Below are 22,129 nucleotides of genomic sequence, written 5' to 3'. Positions count from 1 at the left end.
CAAGGCCTCTGCAGGGGTGGAGGAGGAGACTGGGGGAGAGGAAGCTGAGGGGGTTTGCAGCCTTCCCTGCCTCAGACCCCAGGACCTGTGCCTCTACCTGGCCCTGGGCATCACCTGGGCCCTGAAGGTCTTCCTCAGGCTTGCTCAGCTCACTCATCTTGATCCCAAGTGTTATGCCTGCCTGAGATGGAACCACAGACAGGAGAGAGGCAGGGGAAAGATGCAGACCATGTGTCTGGAGGAGATAGGAGGTGTGAGTAGTCTCACCTGTGAAACACACCCTGGGAAGTCTGAAACAGGCCACTTACAGGTTTCCTCTTGAGGGGTGCTCTTCCAGTGAGGCTGGACACCTGGCTACTTGAAGGAGGAGGAGTGGTGTTTCCAAAGGGTGCAGTCAGCACAGCCAGAGGTTCCTGGGCTGACATGGTTTGGGGATATAGACCTTGTAGTTTCCCCTCTGTTCTGGGAAGGGGTGCCCCTGGTGCACACTCAGGACACCCTCCTCACCTTGACTCCTGGCGCTTCCTGGACCTCCTCTGCTCTCTGACCTCAGGACATGGGCCTCAGACCTCTGCTTCACCTCCTGGTTCCTGGAGCTCCTGTGAGAGACATGGAGGGGACACCTGGGGGGTAGACTGAAGTATATCCCTGGGCCTTCTGTGCTGGTAGGAGGGGTGAACTCTGTGAGGTTCCCTCCCCCAGTTGTGGGGTAGGAAATCCCCTTAGGGCTCCCTTGTAGTGCTCATATTTCCCCTGGCATGACCTGGTCCCTCCTCTTTGGAGGCCTGCGGGGAAACTCAGAACAAGATCCGAGTCTGAACAGAAAGTGCTGATGGGCCCCACGTGTGGCCGCACCTGCCCAGGGCCTCCTGTGGGTTCTGGACTGGGGAGATGCTTGGTCCTCAGCTCCTCCTCACATCCTGCCTGGCCTCCTAAAACTGACCATAGGGACAGGATGGGAGTCTGCTTAGTTCTCCCTCTGTATCCAGGGAGTACACCCTCTGTGGACCTGAACACTCCCCACTCTGGCCTAACATCTCAGATCCTGAGGTCCCTAAGCCATAGATCAGGAAATTGCTCATACCGCTCTGGGGCCTCCAAGACCCCCATCAAAGGCAAGGATCCCTCCCTGTCTTAAGGTCTAACCACCTCACTCATTCCTCCTGTGGAGCCTGGACTCCAGGCATGGTCCGGGATTGTCCCGTACACCATTTTGAGACCTTTCTGCATTCACGAAGTCTTCAGTCTCTCTGAGATCCCCATGTCAGGAATTCAGACAGGCCTAGTGTGCTCATCTCATACCAAGGTCTCCCAGGGCTGACTACAGGGGCAGGGATCTGTGGGGTTCTGTTGGTCCTCATGCAGGGTCCCCTCTGTCCTCTTTCAGGCACCTCACCTTGCCTCTTTGCAGGACCTGGGATTCTCACTTCTCCCCAACTGAAGCTCTGCCCCTTATACCAGGGTCCCAGAGTCTCCAAGACCCAGATGTCAGGAAGACAGACCATGCCTGTTGCATTCATCCTACTCCATGATAGCCCTGAACTGACAACAGAGATGGGCTTCTCTGAGGTCTCCTCTAATTGGGATCCAACATCCCCTCAGTCTTCCCTCAGGGTCCTTACCTAAACTCCTTCAGAAACTAAGAATCACCCCTCCAATGTCTGAGGTCTCACCCCTTATATCAACTCTCCAGTGTCTCTGAGACCCGGTACTCAAGCCTACACCAGAGTTGTCCCAGGCTATCAGAAGGTTCTGGGACCTGTGGGATTCCCTGTGTCCTCCCTCAAGGTCCTCATATTGATCCCTGGCAGGTCCGGGGATGCCCCTTGTGTTGACTAGAAGCAGGACCCTCACACCAAGGCCAACAATTCACTGGGTCCCTCAGGGGCGTCTGCAGAGATGACATCAGGGCTCCATGCCCAGGGCTTTCCAGATCTGAGATGATACTCCAGGCCATTCTCAATTCTCCTTCCACTCTTCACTTTGACTCTCAGCAGATCTGGGCACCACCATCTGTTCCTGAGCTTGCTACACTTAGAACCAGGCCCTCCCTAGATAACACCCTGGAGAGGCAAGCAGGAGTAGGGGGCTCATTCCTACAACCATGCCAGGGTCTCCCAGGGCTGAGAGCATTGACGACCTGGATGTCCTAGGGTTCCAGAACCCCATTCAGGGTTCTACCTTGACTCCTAGCACAGCTGGGTTCCTTTACTCTGCTGACCTGAACCCGGGCACCGGCCCAGACCCTCACATCTCCCCTCCCATCAAGATCAGTGAGGTTACATCTGAATGCTGTGACACCTGGTCCCCTAGGGCTGTCAGGAGGGCTTCATATGCATCCCCTGAGGGCCATCAGTCTCCTATAGTCCTCACCTCAAATCTTTGCAGGACGTGGGCACCTCCCTCTGCTCATCTGAGGCTGTGCCCCAAAGACCAAGCCTCTGACTCCCTGAGTTCACTGAGGAAATGAGGAGGTGTGCGATCTCAGCCTGACAGCCCAGACTAGGGCCCCCAGAAATCCCAGTCAGGGTCAAACTATGTTCTATAGTACCCACTGTTCTGGGGTGACTGGACCCCCTCATCCTCTTTCAGGAGGGGGTCTCCTTAACCCATGAGAGAAGGCTGCAGTCCTAGTCCTAGCACAGATGCTGGATGAGGGGCTGCCATCACCATGACCGGAGGGAAGCACAGGGAACCATTTGCCTTCCCATGGGAGCCCCTCAGTGTCACCAGACTTCAGAATCTTTTGTGTAAATGATGTTGTTTTGGCTGAAGCGGGTCAGCAGTGGCTGGTGAGTTAACAAGAACTCAGCAGCCTGGAGATGGCCTTGGCTGCTCATAGTGACTTTACACTCCTCCTCTCTGGGATATCCCCAGGGTCATCTCCTGGTGGCTCTCTTCCACTGGTCTGCACGGATACCCTCCCCCTCTCAATGGTCTTTCTTGTGCAGAGTGGCCAGAGGGGCTCTGAGGGCCAAGAATTTGTGAATTGTGGGTTGTAAGTCCCCACTGGTCAAGCGACTTTAGACTCTTCCCCCAGGAAGGAGAGACATTCTGGAGGTGTGTGGGTGGCTGATCTGCCTTGCCCTGCCCCTGGGGACCCTGAGGGTCAAAGACTCAGCCTCATCGCTCTCCAGCCCAGCCTCTACAATGGTCTGGTTTCCACCAGCCCACCTACAAACCCCCAGAGCACTGCTCAGAGGCCAGAGGTGCTGCCTGAATGAGGTTTGGGCCTCCCCAGGTTTGCTGAGGGCAGGAGCATACAGACTTCATCATCTGGGGGGTTGCATGGGGCCTCCAGGTCCCCTCTGACTGGGACCTCAGACCCTGGGGGTCGGGACCTTCCCTCCCTATCCAGAGGCTCAGCGGATGGCTGAGAACCTTGCTGCCCAGTCAAAGGATGTGCTTGTGGGGTTGGGCGTGGACAAGACCCAGGCTGTGGCGTCTCATCAGCCTCCCTGTCAGTCTGTAGTTCAATTTATTCCAGGACCTTGGCTCATGACAGTTCCCACAGAGTCCCAGGCAGTTCCTCCTGCAGAGAGTTGGCACTCCAGATCACCACCAGCTTTGCTCACCACAGGCTAAGCCTTGTTTCTGTCATTCAGAAATCAACCTCTTCCAGCCTCCCCACCTCATCCCTGTTTGGCCATGTTACCTCCCTTTGAGAAGCAACAGAGCAAGGGAGCCCAGGGGATGCAGGGGTCACAGAGAACCCAAGATGAGCACTGGGCCAAGGGAGGCTCAGGCAGAGCTGGTGGGAAGTGAGTTGGCCATGGATCACTGGCTCCCCAGGGTCTGCCAAGCTGGGCCTCCAGGGTCACCCTTACCTCTTTGGAGCACTTGTGGGGCAGGCCTCCTCTCTGAGATACGCTGTCTGGTTGAATTGCATTTAACTCTCCAAAACAATGTAACCTGTACAGCCTTGGGGACAGAACTTAACCCATACTTCTAGAGCCGCCTGGCCTCTCCTGTTGACCTGGGCTCACGTGTGACTTGAGACAGTTTGACTGTCCATGGCCACCCCATCAGAGTCATGCTCCCTCCCTACACTCCTGTGTGATCTTAGGCTGCTGACTGCCTGGCCCCGGAGGACGTGTGCTTAGCCACTTCACTCTGCAGACATCAGTCAAAATCTACCAAGGACTGAGTGGTGGGAGTGAAGTACCACATGGATCTCTTTAATGTCAGGCAGCCTTAACTTGGTAAATAAAAGGTGCCTTTTGTGACAAGCAGAAGACTTGAGATTGCAATTGGCTCATCTCCGCTTTCTCTGTAGATTTACAGGTAAGCAGGTGCCACACATGCTGAGGTTTCTGGGAACATGATTTTTAAATAGCAACATCTGCAGGTGATTCCATGTCAGGAGGCATACGGAAGTTAAGACCAAAAAACGAATGAAACCTTCTGAAATTTAAGGTGTCCTCCAGGCAGCAAACCTTTGTAAGGGGCTGCATTTGACTTGGAAGTGAGCAGCCTAGTCAGGTGTCACAGCAGCTCAGTGCTGTGACTGACAGAGCCCTGGCCTGCACCACATCGGCTCCTTTCTCAGGGTCTCCTCTGCCTGCGCCAGACTGCCAACAAGGAAGACCCAGCCTTCTGCTTCCAGTGGACTGGCACTGTTCCCTCACCTGATCTCAGAGCCATTGTCTCTGCAGGGCAACCCTGGAGGACTAGTTGCTATGCTCCTCAGGACAAACACTCTTTTAAGAGAAAGCATGTTATAAACTGGACACCCCAGCGAGCAGAGGGTGCTGAGTTGTGACACTCTTGGAATGCTCATCTGAAAAAGGAAAAGAAAAGAGAAATAAGAAAATGTCACCAGATGCAGGCCCTGCAATGAAGCCAAACCTCGGAGCTGCTCGGAACCACAGGTTCCAGCCCTGTGTGTCTCAGGATAGTAAGGGCTCTTTCAGGGCCCCCAATAAGGGGAGGCCTAACTTCTCATCTGTCAAGTGAGGAGCCTGCGGGACAGTGTCCCTGACAGTGTCCGTGAAGCCACTCCACCAGGCTCTTGTCAAGCCCTTGATGCATCTTTTCAATGAGTGGGTGCAGAGTGTCTGAGGGGCTTCCATGGGTGTGCATGCGGTACCTGCATTGTGCCAGAGGTGGTCAGCCATTTGTTTTGACTTCTCGAGCAAGCAGCTGCCGAGGGGACTGAAATGCTCAGCCAGGTCCAGGATGGAGGTACTGAAGAAGTGTGTTGGGCAGGAAATCCCTCGTGTTTTCAGGCTCTTACTTTCCTGCAGTGTTCTGACCACAGGGCCACCTCTACCTGTCTGACTAGGGTACATACTTGGGGTCCTCTGGGAGTGTGCTTGAAAGGGGTGGGGATTATGGGAAAGATTGGCTGCATATTATGGGAAAGAGGGACTCCCTGAGCAATAAAGTAGAAGGAATTCTGGGCCTGAGCGGTCAATGTCAGGTTAGGGTCTGGCCTGGCAGCCATGAGGGCACCCATGTGGTGCACAGAGGCACCAGCATGGCCACTGGGAGCTTCCCAGGGGGCAGGCTGAAGATCTGGGTGGGTCACAGTGATGGGGCCCCCCACCATCATGGGAGGACACATCTGGGCAGGAGGCCAGGTGAAGCAGAGCTATGGGCTCTTGATGTACAGTGCCAATTCTGTTAGGACAGGGATTAGAGAGACTGGAGCCTGTGTGCGCCTGGGCTGCCAGGCATCAGGACCCATCAAGGGGTGTGGGGCTGCTGTCCCCAGACCAGCAGCTGGGGAGGCATAGGTCTTGGCCAGGGTGGTAACGGGGGGAATTCCAGGTGGCTCACAGTCCCCTGGGCACCCTCAGGGGAAAGTGAAAAGCCATCCTGTGGCTGCATGGTGCTGGGCACAGGAGGGTTGCCCAGGGCGTCTGGCCTGCCCTCCACCTGCCGAGACGTAAACTTAACGCTCCTTCTCCTCTTCATCTTCCCCAGGAGGTGTGGGCTGTCTCTCTTAAACAGAAGACTGTAGCAGAACTGTAACTGGGGTTCTCCGAGACAGAGAGAATAGCAAAGTTCAAGTCTCACAAGGCTTACTGAAACCAGCACCCTCCAGCTAGGCCCTTGGCTGCCCTCAGCCAGCCATCCCCACGCCTCTTTGGAGAAAGTGGGACCCTGTTCCACAGGAGGCAGTGCTTCAGCTTGCCCATCCTCGAGGCTCACTAACTCATCATCACCTGTTGCCCTTGGAAAATGACTCAGAGTGGCCCAAGAGTATCCATATAAGACCCAGAGAGGGGACTTGACATTTGCAGTGGGCAGACTGCAGAAGCTTCTCTGCTTTCTATGCAGGTGTCGACCCCTGGCCTGCACTTTCTTGGCTGACCAAAACACTTGCCATCTTTCTCCCACCAGATGGACACAAAGCGGTGTCCACTTCCTGGGAAAAGGGAGGAAGAGGAGGCTGCCCTCTCCCCCAGGCAGGCCACCTCACTTGGTGTGCAGCCTCTTCAACAAAGTCTCTCCACTCAAAGCATGGAAAGCATTCTCTTCCAGAAGCAGCCTGAAGTTTCGGTGGCTGGTGGGCACGGGCTGGGCCTGGGCAACTGAAGGGTCCACAGGGAGGGGCCCAGCTCCCGGAGCTGACGGCCCGAGGCCTTGTGTATGGAAGAAAGGGAGGGCCCCCCCCCCAATATCGGGCGCACAGTCCATTACAGGGCCTTCCCTGTCCACAGTCATGTGGAGGGTGGTGTGTCCCTCCTTGCTAGAAAGGGTACATTGCAATGGTCAGGAGCAGTTCATGCTCACAAGGGTGCTCAGCCCCTCAGCAAAGGTCTCTGCTTGCTCGGAGCTGACATCACAAGGCAGTCATTAAGTGACCTAATATAGGGCCAGTTGCACCCAGGATGGTCAGCGTGTCAGAGTCCTGGTCCATGCTTGTCATGGCAATGGGCATCATGACACTTGGGCATGGGCGTGAAGTCAGGCTGAGCATTTGTGTAAGCCAGTCATAGCCTTCTGGTCCTGGAACCCCAGGGCCAGGCAGACGCACACCAACAGACATGCGACCCTCAAAGTTAGCCCCTCCTCTGTGTTCACAGTTGCCTTGAGGGTATGTCATGGCACTCTTGAGCTCAAGCACAGCCATGTCCAGGGTGGGGGTCCATGGTCAAGAGTAAAGGCATCGGGTCCTCTGTGCACTGTTGCTGGCTGGGTAGCCAGTCCCCCACACAGACCCACTCTGCGACCTGCCATCGGTCTGTGGGAGCCCCAGGTTGGGGGCTGTAGATGTGGTGGGTGAGGTCCCAGGGACACAGAAGGAGGACAGGCTGCTGTCTTCTGCACTCTGCAGCCTACCCATGTCCACCCCAGGCCGGCGTTGCTCTGCACACCCCAGTCCCAGGCATAGAGGAGGGGGTGGTCACCCTGGGCCTTCACACACAGTGTGACTCCCTTTCCTGTGACCTCCGTCCATGGGACCTCCATCTGGCTCTGTGTCTAGGCCATGAGAGCTGACATCCTGCTCTGGGGGCCTGGTGCTCTAGCATCAGAGAGGCAGCCATACAAGGTGGCTCAAGCCATACATGAGTGGCACACCCCAATAATGTCTCACAACCCCACTCTGCTCCTGGGGTTGAGGATCTTCCCGAGATTTCCAGAATCAGGAATGCTTCTGACCTTGAGGCATCAGCCATCTGGGGCTCAGGAACCTGGCCCAGTGGGTGAGAGAGAGGGCTCAGGTGAGGAGATGCCAAGGCAGGCACCTCAGCCCTGCTGATCCCCAGCTGCCTGGCTCACCCACTCTTAGCCTGTGTTTCCCCACTTGGGTACTCCTAGGGGCACCTGCCTCACAGGGTCCTGAGGACTCGGGGAGGTAAAGGAGGTGGCAAGGTTCCTGACACTTAAGTCTGCCACGTGGTTACGGGGAAGTGTGCTCTGTCTCACAGCAAGTCTCCATCTAAGGTGTGTAAACACTGATCTCCTGGTGGACCTTGGCTCTATACTGGAAGCCTCCCGTCAATAGTGAGGGGTGGGCTTCCTTGTTGATTCTTGAAAAATGGGAGCTGAAACACCACCTGAATTAAATGTCTCCAGAGATATCTCTGGAGGGGGGGGGTTAGATAGAATTGCCCAGTGTTTCCCATAGACAGAAGCCCTACTCAGGGCCCACCCATGTGACCTGGGGGGCCTCAGACCACTGAAAATCCGAGTTCCATTTTAGACTGTCTGGGATCCCGCAAACACTCTCTCCTACTTCCTCAGCTGTCAGGATTGTGGCAGGGTGCTCCCTGCCAATGGGTGAATCCCCGGGCCACCCCCCCCCCCCCTTTCCTCTCTGTATGTTCTGGCTGTCCATGCATACTCCTGAGAGATGCTCACCCACACCTGCTCCCCTCAGGTGTCCATGGCAGCTTGAGGTTCCATTTTGTTCTGGCCAAGAGACCTCCCAGTGTCCTGGTCCAGAAAACTACTAGAGCTCATTGATGAATTCAGCGAAGTTGCAGTAAACAAAATTAATATATAAAATCTATTTGCATTTCTCTACACTAACAGTGACTAACAGAAAGAGAAGTCCAGGATATTATCCCATTTACCATTAAGTTATCCCATTTATCTGCATCAAAAAGAATAAACTACATAGACATAGACCTACCTAGGAAGGTAAAAGACCTTGGAAAACTGTGAAATATTGACGAGAGAAATTGAAGACAGCACAACAAGATGGAAAATTATGACATGTTTTTGGATTGGAAGAATCAATTTTGAAAGGTGACTATACTACCCAAGACAATCTACAGATTCGGTGTAATCCCTATTAAATTGTCAATTACATTTTTCACATAACTAGAAATTTATATGGACACAAAAGACCCCAAATAGCCAAAACCATCTTGGGAAAAAGAAAAAATCAGCCCTGAAGGGATGTCCCTTGTGGTTCAGTGGCTAAGCCTCTATGCTCTCAATGTAGGGGGCCCAGGTTTGATCCCTGATCAGAGAACTAGATCCCACATTCAGCAACTAAGAGTTAGCAAGCTGCAACTGAGTTTCACATGCCACAACTTAGAGTTCATGTGCTGCAGCTAAAGACCTTGCATGCCACATTTTAAAAGACCCCAAGTGCTGAAACTGAGGATTCTGAATGCTGTACCTGAGGATCCCACATGCTTCAATGAATATCAAAGATCCCATGTGCTGCAACAAAGAACAGACACTGTCAAATACAGTAAAAAGAAAAAAGAAAGAACAGAGCTGGAGGAAACAAGCTTCTTGACTTTACACTATACCAGAAAGTTATACGAATCAAAACAGTATGGTACTGGCACAAAAACAGACATATAGATCAATGAAATAGGATAGAAATCACTTTCATATGGAGAAACTTTTCCTTGACCACCGTTTACTTATCTTGAGGGAATCATATAACATACTTGTTGTGTTTTTACATCATTTAAATATCTTCTGCATCTATAGTTTATAGAGTTTTAACTTAAATGGTTTATGTACTATTTTTTTCTTTAGTATCTGGTCATATTTTTTTTAAATGTACATTTCATAAGTATTTTCAAGTAATTGGCATTTGTCTTTTGTCTGTACTGCTTTCTAATTCATTATTTCCATACTTAACTTCATTATTTCCTACCTTCTATTACTTAAGTTTTCCTATGATGTTCATACCTAGCTTCTTGGATTTCTTGGATGATTTAAATATTTCTTATTTTCTAATACATCTACTTAAGGCTATATAGTTCCCTTTGAGTACCATTTTGTCTCTGTTGCACAAGTCACACTATTTAACTTCATGTATATTGCTGAAATCTTTTTTTACAATTTGACTAAATCACTTTATAATCACTTATGTTATTAAAATTTTTCCATATATGCCCCAAAACTAGTGAGTGTAAAAATTACTTTTGAGAAGGCTGTGAAGATGATGATGAAAGACACATTATTGGGGGAAGTTTCAGAGCCCAGGGGTATTTTATTTTAGTATTTGTTTTAGTATTATTTTTATTAATTACAGAAGAGACAAACATATTTAACTGCTGGTGACAGAGCTGGGTTTATGCCAGGAATGTAAAGAAGTTTAACACTAGAAGATCAGTCATTATAACTGGCTGCATGTAACAGTCAAGGATTGTCCAGGAAAATAGAAGCCACTGCAAATATTTAACATGGAGGGAACTTAATGTGTGGGGTTGGTTACAAAAGTGGTAGGAAGCCAAGCAGGAGAGAATTGGGAAACCCAATTATTAGAACACGAGGAAATCACTCACCTCTTGGATGGAACAACAAAGAAAGGAGATTGTGTTACTGGAACCTGGGTGTTGGATGCAATAGGATCCACAGCCAGGATGGCTCAGTCTCATGGTTGAATGGCTGGAGCCATGGAGAATATGGAACCATTGAAGGACAAGCCACCTGATGCAGAGGAAGGAGAAAAATCTTTGACTGCTCTGTTTTCCAGACTTCTAATCTCTTGCCAGTGTTTCTGGTTAGCTGAAGCAAAATGGCAGTCAACTGTTGGCTAGTTTGATTGCAGCCTGCCGGTGTTGGCTCCTGTATAATTTAGAACAGCACAAGGAGGAATGAGGGCTGGATCTGGGAATGCATAATACCAGGATTGCCTTATTACAATAACAGACTAACTGAGAAAAATCAGACCAACATCGATACAGAAAAGCATCTAATGAATATCAACATCCAGACTTTGGACACTGTGGGAGAAGGCAAGGGTGAGATGTTTCGAGAGAACGGCATCGAAACATGTATATTATCTATAGTGAAACAGATCACCAGCCCAGGTTGGATGCATGAGACAAGTGCTCGGGCCTGGTGCACTGGGAAGACCCAGAGGGATCGGGTAGAGAGGGAGGCGGGAGGGGGGATTGGGATGGGGAACACATGTAAATCCATGGCTGATTTATGTCAATGTATGACAAAACCCACTACAATATTGTAAAGTAATTAGCCTCCAACTAATAAAAATAAATGAAAATAAATAAATAAATAAAAATATCAACATCCAGTCATCATAAAAATAAGTGTTAGTCCAAAGTATTCAAATGGGGCAATGAGTTTTGGGGAGGAAGACCAGAGAGACAAAGTGCAATTCTTATCACATCATATCAAAGGTACATTCTATCAACATGATATATCACATGGATATTTACCTTGATCACCTAGCTGAAATAGTGTTTGTCAGGTTTTCTCCTCTCTTGAGCTCAGAGGCAGAAATAAGGAAGAGAGGAAGCTAGCACTTGGATCATTTCCTAAATAACCAGCCCAGTAACTGTAACTGCGAACTGTAGTTAGCAGCCCAGTCACTGCTAACTGTAGCTAACTTGTGACACAAATTACAACCCAACAAAAAATATTCAGCCAATTTGTTGCAGTGAAACAGAAGTCTTCCAACATGGAAAGCAATAAATGGGATCATGATGTAAATAGATAATATATGGGCATTTGTGTCCAAATTAGATGGACCCTGAATATCAGAGGAAGTGGTGTGGACCTTACTTTACATGCTATGTCACTTCAGTCGTGTCAGACTCTCTGCAACCCTACGGAATATATTCCTCCATGCTACTCTGTCCATGGGATTCTCCATGGAAGAATACTGGAGTGGGTTGCCATTTCCTTCTCGAGGAGATCTTACCAATACAGGGATCCAACCTGCATCTCCTATGTCTCCAAGATTGGTAGGCAGGTTATTTTTCACTGGTGCCACCTGGGAAGATTTTATTTCATGGGTGGTGGAGAATTAAGCAGCAGAGTTACATGATCACACCTGGGCTCCTCTCATCCTCCTCAGTTCCTTTTGGGTGTGGGATTTGGATCTGATTTCTTCTATACTATCCTCACTGGGTATGAGGAAGGCTTAAATGTTCTCGGTTTGTGATGTACTTATGAATACCTCAAAAGAAGGGCAGCATTTAAACTCCCATCTAAGAACAATCCTTTGCTCATTTTGAGATTAAAGTGTTTCAATAAGACACCCTTTCAGTACACCTGTGTTCTCTTTATTCCTTCAGGTCAAACTTCATCCAGTGACTGCTCAATATCATGGCCCCAAACCCTGGAAAGCATGAAGTCTTGAGGAGCTGAAAACACCAGATGAGCATCCTCATTGTGTATTATGGTCTTCCTAACCTATGGTCATGTGAAATATTTCATTTCCATCTGAATTTTGGTCATAGGCCTATTTTTGTGCTTAGGTATCTATCACCTTACTCTCTTGACCTCTCTGTTGCTAGAAGGGTGGATTTGCTAGCCAAACACAGTCTCAGGTCCTTTTGACTTAAGCGAAAGTGAAACAGAATTACTAAATACTCATTTCATACACTCACTTTTCTGTAACAGTGACAGAAAAGCCAGGCCTGGAATTCGGACTGTGCAGACACTTGTTTCTTGTGTACTAGAAGGGCCAAAATGTTTATCCTGTTACAAGAGTCAAAGGTCTCTGTGTTTTGATATGTGCCAGAGAATGCTTTAGGAAAGACTGGGTTTTCTACTTCTGGAAGTCATCAGAATATTGTACTCCTCCAAACCTAAACTGCCTTTCTATTGTGCCTGGTTGGTCATTTCCTCCTAAATGTCACTTTGGTTACCCAGCACTTGGAGGACATGGGCTCAGATTGTCATTCTCTGAGGAGCTCTTTCTTCCCATCATTTTGTTCTTTCACAGCAGTGATCAGATTTTCATGAAAACTGGGATTTTTTTAAAGCTACCCATGGGCTAAAATGTTTCTGTCTCTGTTGGCTATGTGTCAGGCACCTCTCCTACAGATGTTTGCAGAGGCGTAATTGTGTCATTGCTCCTGTTTGTGTTTATGGTCGTGTTGACCTGTTACATGTATTGGGGGCCAAATAAACTTGATCCAACCAGATTACAGGCACCGTGAGTAAGACATTATTTAGCAAACACTTTCTGATCTCCCATTGAGTGCCAAGGCTCATGGTGGACACCAGGACCACAGAGCATGACCAGTAACGCTTACCCAGAGGAGCTCACATCTTGTTAGCTTAGTTGCTACAAACTTTTGACTATTCTTCAGAGTTCTGGTAAAGTTGGCTCTGACAATTTCTGCTTGAGTTTTTTGATATTTCTGAGGTACTAAAGATTTTCTTTTTAGAAAGTTTGAAAATGTGATATCCATTCTCTAATAGTTGTAGTATTATAAATTGATGCATTTCATCAGGGATGAATAGGGTAGTTTCTGGATTTTGAGGAATTTCACAATTCCATTTAAGTTCTTGAATTTATGTCCTGTACATAGATTTGATTTTAGTATTTCCTTTTTTTTTTCCTTCCAACATCTTTAGTGTCAGGCTTGTAGAATTCTAGCAGTAGTCACTATTTCATTTCTGATATTAGTCATTTGTCTTCTCTTCTTTGATTTTGTTTATCTGGCTAGAATTTTATCAATTTTGTTGACCTTTTCAATGAACCAGTTTTTTTTTTTCCTGGATTTTTTTTTCTTTATTTTCGATTTCAATTTATCTCTCTTGTGTTTCTGGTTAGTTTGTTTTCAGATCGCTCTGGGTGAAGTTTTCTCTTCTTTAATTAATCTAAGGTGGAGTGCAGATTATTGCTTGTGGTCTTTATTCTTTCTTAATTTAAATATTAAATTCTATAATTTTCCCTCTTAACACTGATTTAGCTGCGTGCCATGAATTGCAATATGTGGCTCTTTCACTTTAATTCATTCCAATGCAGTTTCTTCTTCCTTGAGATTCTGTCTTTGATCTATGAATGGTTGTTTAATTTCCAAGTGTTTTGAGATTTTTCTCATCCTTCCATAGTGTTTGATTTCTAGTTTGATTCTTTTCTTGTCAGAGAACAAACTCTGCATCATTTAAATTTTATAAATTTGTTTTGATGATACAGGATGCTATCTTGGTGAATATTTCCCATGTGCTTGAAAGAAATGCGCATGTTGCTGTGGTTGATGCAGTGATACTTAGATGCATAGTCTTTGTGATTCACACAGATTCCAGCCTGCCCATTGGGCAATGGTTCATTTCTCCCTGCTTTTGGTATTCTGTCTATGGTGAGATTCCTACATGCATAGCTCAGGTTGAACTCAGGAGTTCCTACAGCTTGCTGGAATCCCTTGTTCATATTTGCTCTTCTCCACTCTCTGCTTTGGCTACCAAGAGGCTCTCCTTCTGGTCCTCTCACTCAGAGTGGGGGTGATTTAGTTTCCTCACTCTGTTGTGTACTTCCCTTGAATGGATTCACCTAGATGACCAAGCAGTGAGGTAATACAAAATAGCACAACAGTCACTTCTTATAAAAGTTTTTCTTTACAGAGAGAAATACCTCCCTCCCTCAAAGTTTTAGGTGTCTGCCATGCTCTTATTGAGTCTTCCACCACAGGGTTACAGATCTAGGCCTGGGGCTTTTGTTTCTACCCATGTTATAAATCCCTCAGTATATTCATGCTATTTCTCTGCACACCAAGTATCAGCAAACTTTCCCGGTAAATGGCTAAATTGTAAATATTTTTGACTTTGGAGGCCATATTTTCTCTGAGATAGATAGAGTTTGAATTTTATTTTTGCATTATATTCATAATAATTTTGTGTTTAATGTATTCATATTTGATGTTTATGACTAGTTACTTAATTGATTGATTTCCTTAATATTAAGGCTTAATTTATTTAATATTTATAATATTATAATAGTAATTAGCTTATATTACCTTTTTTTATTTAGTCTTTACCTCATGTTCATTTTTTTTAGAGGATCATTTCACATCCAGCATACCACAGTCTAGGTAGCTGTCATATTTCCTTAACTTCTATTTGCAGTGAGAGTGTCTCAGATTTTCCTCTTTTTTTTTTGATGACATTGACAATTTTGAGGCATCCTGGTTTAGAATATTGTAAGGACTTTCCTCATCGTCCGGTAGTTGGGACTCTGTGCGTCCACTGCAGGGGGCACGGGATTGATCGTTGGATGGGGAACTAAGATCCTGTATGCTGAGTGGCCAAAATAGTTTAAAACATCCAACTAGGTTGTGGCAACCATGAGTCCCTCTTTATCCCTCACCGCTTTACTCTTGAGCTCCACACAGTGCAGGACACTCAGGCTGTCCACTGAGTTAAGGGTGGGGTGCACAGCTATTTGAGTATCTTGGTCTTTTTCTCAAGTAAAAGGACAATTTCATGGACTCCTACAAGAAAGCGATGGAGTTCTAGGAAATCAATAACAACCACTCTCAGTTCAGCACAGCTTCTGCAGACATTGGTGCTTACTCATCACAGAAGCAACTGCTAACACTCGGTGGGAGACATGGAGTTACTATGTTAGAGATCATTCCTCCAGTTCCAAGAGGGGGAAAAGGGTGTCCTCAAGATCTCAGCTTGGAGAGCCAGTTCTCTTTGCAGCCCCTTCCATCTGGCAGGGGTTGGGAGAAAGTGTTTTATGGAGGGAGAGTGGGAAAGACCCAGATACAGTCAGAGCAGGGGTAGAGTGGCCCTTGTCCTGGCCTCTGTATACCTGGATTTTGGGTTCAACCCTAGAACTGGGGAAGTGGCCTGGTAAGCCCACGGTCAGGGCAATGTGACCTAGAACTAAGGCTCTTCTACATTAAGAATGAAGGTCTCTGTTTATTATCTCTACAGATATTGCAACATAGATGCTCATCTCTTTGGGAGTGATTCTGGCTCCTGACCCCTGGGCGGGGAGGCCTTAGCTCTAATCCAGGGCAAGTGGGTCTCCCTCTGTATCTCTTCATTCAGATAACTGGAACCAAGAGTAATTCATCACTTTGTGAAGGATTAATCAAGTGTGTTTCAAGTTCACTTCAAAGACAGGTCAATTGATGAAAGTATAGAAGACCTATTACATTTGAGTGCCATAGACCAGGTGCAAAATTCAGAATAGGATTCTAGGAGAGCAGAGCACTATGGAGATACTGTTAGACAGCCTTCACCTATGTCTGCTGCTCTGTTACATCCTGCTCTCTCATGTGGTGTTTACTAAACTCGACTGTGTGGTCGTAGTTGTCAAAGCTGGAAAATGGACTCACATTGTTCTCTGTTTGTGTGTGGTGGGAGAGGTGACGCTTTCTGAGTAATCGATCTTTGAACCAGGAAAGCGATTCTTAACCTGCATGTGTCCTCTAGTCCCATTAGGTATTCCTGCTGTTCAGTCAGGGAAGGTAAGGGAATTTGAAATTTAAAAACTCTGACAGCGTACAGATGCCAACTGTAAAACATGAAACAAGCAGAAAAGGATTCTGATCTGCAGACTGGTTTCCAGAGTGTCATGTGGGATGCTGTACTGGAGCCAGAAGTGACAGCATCTCCTAAGGGACATTTAAAATTTCCCTCACATTGAGAGCTGTTTCTTGCTGAAATCTGGAAGCATCACATGGGTGAATGACACCACCAGTGCAGTTAGGTTTACTCCACTAGAAGAGAAGCCTCGCTAGCAATGAGGGACGTAGTTCAGGCAAAAATCTTGACATGTTGATATGATACATTTAAAAATGCTGAAGTGATTACTGACATAGTGCTAGCTACCACCTCCTTCCTGTCACATTTATTATTATTTTTTTTTTGGTGAGAATGTAGAAGTTATATTCTCTTAGCAACAGTCAAGTATTTGACTCAGAATTGTGAGCTATTAATATCCTGGTGTACACTGGATCCCAAAACTTGTTAGTATTATAAGTGGGGGCTGGTACCCTGTGAACAATCTCTCCCTATTTCCCCATCCCCTAACCCTTGGTAAGCACCACTCTCTTCTGTTTCTCTGTTTGTCTCTTTACTTTTAAAATTTATTTATATGTTTTTATTTTGTTATTTTTGGCCTTGCTGTTCAGCATGTGGGATCTTAGTTCCCTAACCAGGGATCAAATCCATGCTCCCTGAATTGGAAGTGCAGAGTCTTAACCACTGGACTGCCAGAGAAGTCCTGATTTGTCCTTTTTAGATTCCACCTATAACTGATAACAAACCATCTTTATCTGTTTCTGTCTCACTTACTTTACTTAGCATAATTCCCTAAAGCTCCTTCCAAGTTGTTGCAAACGACAGGATTCCCATCTCTCATGTGGCTGTATATTGAGTATGTCACAGCTTCTTTATCCATTCACATCCACTGGTGGACCCTAATGTTGTATCCATATTTTGGATATTGTGAACAATGCTGCAATAAATGTAGGAGTGCACATATCTTTTCATTATCCTATTTTCATTTCCTTTTGAATATACACTCAGAAGTGGGATTGCTGTATCATATGGTAGCTTCCTTGATTATGTTCTTTGATGCACAGACTTCTTTTTATTTTGATGAGGTCCAATTTATCTATGTTTTACTTTTTTTTTTGCCAGTGTTTTTGGTGTCATATCCACGAAATCATTACCATCTAAAATATTTCTAGATATATAAATAAACACAGGATAAGAAGTACACATATATTTCTTTGCCCTGTCAACGAATGTGTGCCCAGAAGCAATGACTCTTCTGTACCAATGAGCACGCTTAGTGCACAGATCTAGTTTTGTCAATACCATTCGACAATAAAAGGAAAAGGGCTCCATGGAAAAATTGATGATTCTAGAATTGGGTCAGGAAATATGAAAAATCAGGCTGGAGCATCTTGTAGGTTGTGAAAAAATAGAAATGTTCAAAGAACTTTCAAAAAAGGAAGCAATATATTTAGGGGTATGACAAAGGTATATACAAAGGGAGTTGAGAGGAAGAGCCCCCAGTGGCCAATATGAGAACAATTTGAAAATAAAAATATATAATGTTGTATTGGATTTTAACCCAAAGTGTAATAAAAATACCATGAGTCCATACTGAGAAACATAGATGATTTCTTAATTATGCACACAAGGATAGACAAGTGTTCCACACAGAAGAATTCCAGTTTATGCAGACACTCCCACTTCTAGAAAGTGGAGCATAACTTCCCACCCCTGAAGCATAGACTGCACATTGTGGCTTTCTTCCAAAGAGGATAGGATGGAAAGGGGGCATAGGGCAATCACTTTATCGCCTAGACACCTGACAAGCACTACCTCAGTCACATGATCAATGAGAGCATCATCAGGGATCAATGGTGCTAATAGTATATACACTTGACACAATGTGATGAGAATGGAATTTTACATCTGTAATATTCCTCTGCCAAACTTGTAATCCCAGACTAGTCACGAGTATAGTATCAGACAAATACCAGCCAAGGAACATTGTACCAAACATCTACCGAGTACTCCTCAAAAATGTCAAGATCATCGCAGACAAAGAAATGTTAAAGCTAAGAGGAACCCAAGGAGACATTACAGCTAAACATTAGGGTGGTTTCCTGGCCAGAATCTGGGAGTGGGTAAAACCTACAGAAATCTGAGTAAAGCATGGGCTTTAATTGGTAATAAATAATGCATCAATACTTTGACATTAATTGTAATAATGTATCATATTAATATTAGATATTGGGAATAGGGGAAACTGGGCTAGGGGCCTAAGAGATTTCTGCTATTTTCACAATTGTTTTTCCAAATCTTAAAGGATCACAAGGGTTAAAAGGGTTACAAAGGAAAAGATGAGAATAAAGTCTATTTCCAAAATAAAAAAGACAATGAAACTTCGGGCAAAACATGCTGAGTATGTTAAAAAATGAAATAGGAAGGAAACCAAATGCAAGCACACAGAACCTGTAAGTGTGAAACAACCCTTGCTACATTTTCTTACAATTTTCCTCTCCCTTACCTCCAATTCCATATAATATACTAACTGGGCCTCTTCCACAAGAGAAACATCTCTGGATCCACTTTCTTCTCAAGGTCCACAAACACTTCCCTGATCCAACCTCATCAATGTTTTGCAAGATATGCATATCTTGCATATCGGATATGGCAAGAGCCACCAACCGAGACTAGGTATAGACCTGGAACCTGTACTTGCTCAAAAATCACTTTAAGATGTCAGTCAGTGTTAGTTGCTACCGAAGAAGTCTGTCAAGATCCAGGCAGGGGTCAGTGTCTTGCCGAAGATACAAGGGTCCAGAGCAAATCTTTAGCTGTGCATACGTGTGAGTATGCTTAGTCGCTCAGTCATGTCTGACTTTTTCTGACCTCATGGACTATAGTCCCCCCACCCCCACCACCCCCAGGCTCCTGAGTCCATGGGATTTCCCAAGCAAGAAGAGTGGAGTGGGATGTCATTTTCTCCTCCAGAGTATCTTCCCACACAGGGATCAAACTTGTGTCTCCCACATTGCAGGCAGATTGTTTAATACTGAGCCTCCAGGGAGGCCATGAGGAAACACAGGGACTTCCCAGAGGAGCAGAACATTCACTGAATCCTTAAGCCAGGGGAGGCGCCTGTCCAAGTGGTGATGGCCTGGGCAAGATCAGCTTGGGAACGGGGTGGTGTGTTTCCACAGAGAGGCAGCTGCTGAAGATGCTGGATCCTGAAAATGACCTCCAGATAAGTCGGTGGGGGCAGGGGGCAGTTTGGGCCTCCTAGCAGCCAAAGGCCTGAGGTTCTTATGTACCAAGAGCATGATCCCAACTACAATTAACAGTCATATCCAATAAGGGGCATGAGGAGTACCTCTCATGAGAGCTGTCACGTGTCCATTCTGGAGTGCTCCCAGGGGCTGTGGTTCCCGTCTTGGCCCCAGAGCACGGATGTCCTCATGGAGGCCAGGGTGGCAGCTCACCTGCAGTGACCTCTGCTCCCCCCTCACTCTCCCGGCCAGCCCCGGGCAGGTCAGATGGATCTCCAGGGGCTTGCTGCTTCCACCTCTCTGGGGTGGCCAACCCTCCCTGCAGCCTGCACTCCTGGGACTCCAGAGTCCTCTCCTGCCTGCTTCCTTTCTGAATCCTCATTGGATTCTGGGGACTCCGGCACTTGGTTGAGCGTCCTCCCAGCCAACTGCTAGAGCCAGCCCTATGCTCAAACAGCCCGAGTGGGGACACCAAAGCCCTAGCTGGTTGTGTGGGTGGCTGACCAGACACACCTCTGCCTCTCACACTCAGGCTCAAAAGCCAGGACCTCACAGTCACATTCACAAGACCCTGAGTTTACTCCAACACATGGGATTCCACAAGGAATGCTCTGATACTCCTCTGGATCAGAGAGATGTGACCTGGACTTCCATAGCAATGACTACGACTGACTCACCATAGAGCACATTCGACCAGGGGCTGCGTCAAGTCCTGCCAGCTCCAACTGAAGCACCATGGAAGGGAATGCTGCTCTGGGACTTTCAGATAAAGGTACACACATAAGGTAATCAGGGCCTAAGCCACTCTCAGTGGGGGGCAGGCAGGACAAAACCCAAGGCCAGGTTCCAGGGGACAGGGAGCACTGTTGGGCAGCAGGGTTGGGGGGCCCATGAGAAGGATTCATCAAACCCCAACAGGGCCCTTTGGCAGCTAGCTGCTGCCCTCCTGATGGAGACTGAGCACAGCTCTGAGGGGGCTGACAGTGCAGCTCAGCGGTGGGGAGAATTCCTTAAGCCAGCTCGTTGTGGGGCAACCTCTCTCAAGGGTCAGAGGTGCAGAACTTTAGTCTCTTGGAGAGGAACCACACTCCAAGTGGTCTGTGTCTGTGTGTTGTCCTGGCTTGAGGATTAACCCCCCTGTGCCTGTGTCCCTTCAAAACAAATATTTTTCTTCTCAAAATTCACTGGCCATGGGTCACCACACGATCCATCCTAAGTGAAGAGGCCTGGCAGGCTCATGACCCCATGTGTGCAGGGAGAGAGAAAGACAAAAGGTGGTGGAGCTCCTGACATCTCTCAATTCCACACTGCCTAGCAGATGCTCAACAATGAACAGTGGTTAAAAATCTCCTTGGTTTTGGGGAGGAGAGTTTGAGCAGGTCACATGGGTCTTGAAATTCTCCACCATTTCCAAGTGTCCATTGACTATGTAGCAGGGGCCACATACGTGGCCAGAATCACATCTCCTGTTCCCATTGTTCTCTGACACTCAACAGGGAGAGCTGCCCCTTCAGCCCCCTGCACCTATCTGCACCCCCACTGCAGTGACCTCACTACTTCCTTAGGCCCGGACTCGCTCCTGCTTTGTGATGCCAGGCACAGCCTTAACTTGTGAGTCTCTACTGCCTCCACACTTCTGAACCTGCCTGAACCTGGGGACGCTGGTTGATGTTGCATCTTTACTGGCTAGTACTTATTTCTCATGTTATTCGGATTTCAGACTCTGTCCCTCTCTCCTCTGGAAATTGTTTTGTCTTCAAGACATCTCAGAGAATTGGCAGCTCAATTGGAAATGGAATAAAAAACCACTGAAACCTGCTGTTCTGTGTTTTCCTCCTGGAGGACATATTATTCAGATTGGATGTTTGTGTGTGCTTGGGGTGGGGAGCAGTGTCTTTCCCAGCTGGGCACAGCTCACTCAAAGATCCCAGGATTCTAGTCTAACAGTAGGTCTTGTCCACTCTTGCAGCTTCTCTTCACTCATTTCGTCCATATGAAAGCTAGACCATGCTCACAAGTGAAAATAATAAAGCCCAGATGACCAAATAAACTGTCATTTCAAATGTACTTGGTAATCAGCTTCCCAGAGCAGAGAGAGGAGTGCCTGCACAGGGAATACAGGGCCATATATAAAAGAGCAAGATTCACATTTCTCTAGGATTCCTAGCAGATGGAGGGTAGAAAAAACCTATTTCATCCTTGTGGTCAACAGGTATGCGACAAGAGCCGGGACCCCTTCCTTCCTGTCTCAGAAAGAGATCTCTCTGGGGTTTATCCAAGAAGCAAAAGGACACCTCACAGCATTAATCCATTTCAGAGATTCCACTCACCCCCAAGACAAACCTCATGTGACTGCAGCTCCTAGACCATCGCTCTCAATGTGGGCGTGTCCTGCTTCTACAGTGTCCCCACTGCTAACATAGAGCATATCATGGAGCAGAGTCTCCATAAAGATCTTTGGAAGAAATGAGCCAGTGAGCAGGGGACTCAGATTGTCTGATACTTTCTTTAATAACCCAGGAAAATTGAATAAACAGAGATAGTTACGGGGAGTGACACACAGGAAGGAAAAAGCATGAATTCACTACAATTACTTTTTTTTTCCTTTTTACAATTACTTTTATCCTCTAATTCTTCTCCATTCAACACTATTGCTAAGTAAGTTCGCGTTTTCAAAACAGTTCTAATTCCAATTCCATTGTATCATGTTCAGGACCAGAAAA

At 47.0% G+C, this 22,129-nt stretch overlaps 1 pseudogene; it reads right to left on the bottom strand.

Annotated features, from left to right (window-relative positions):
- Positions 1–22,129, bottom strand: part of LOC136154590 (melanoma-associated antigen 8-like) — a 42,482-nt pseudogene that overhangs the window by 636 nt on the left and 19,717 nt on the right.

This window comes from Muntiacus reevesi, chromosome X (assembly GCF_963930625.1).
Source record: "Muntiacus reevesi chromosome X, mMunRee1.1, whole genome shotgun sequence".
In the NCBI taxonomy this organism is placed as follows: Eukaryota; Metazoa; Chordata; class Mammalia; order Artiodactyla; family Cervidae; genus Muntiacus; species Muntiacus reevesi.
Note: the sequence above shows the minus strand (reverse complement) of the source record. Positions and strands in the feature narration are given on the sequence as shown.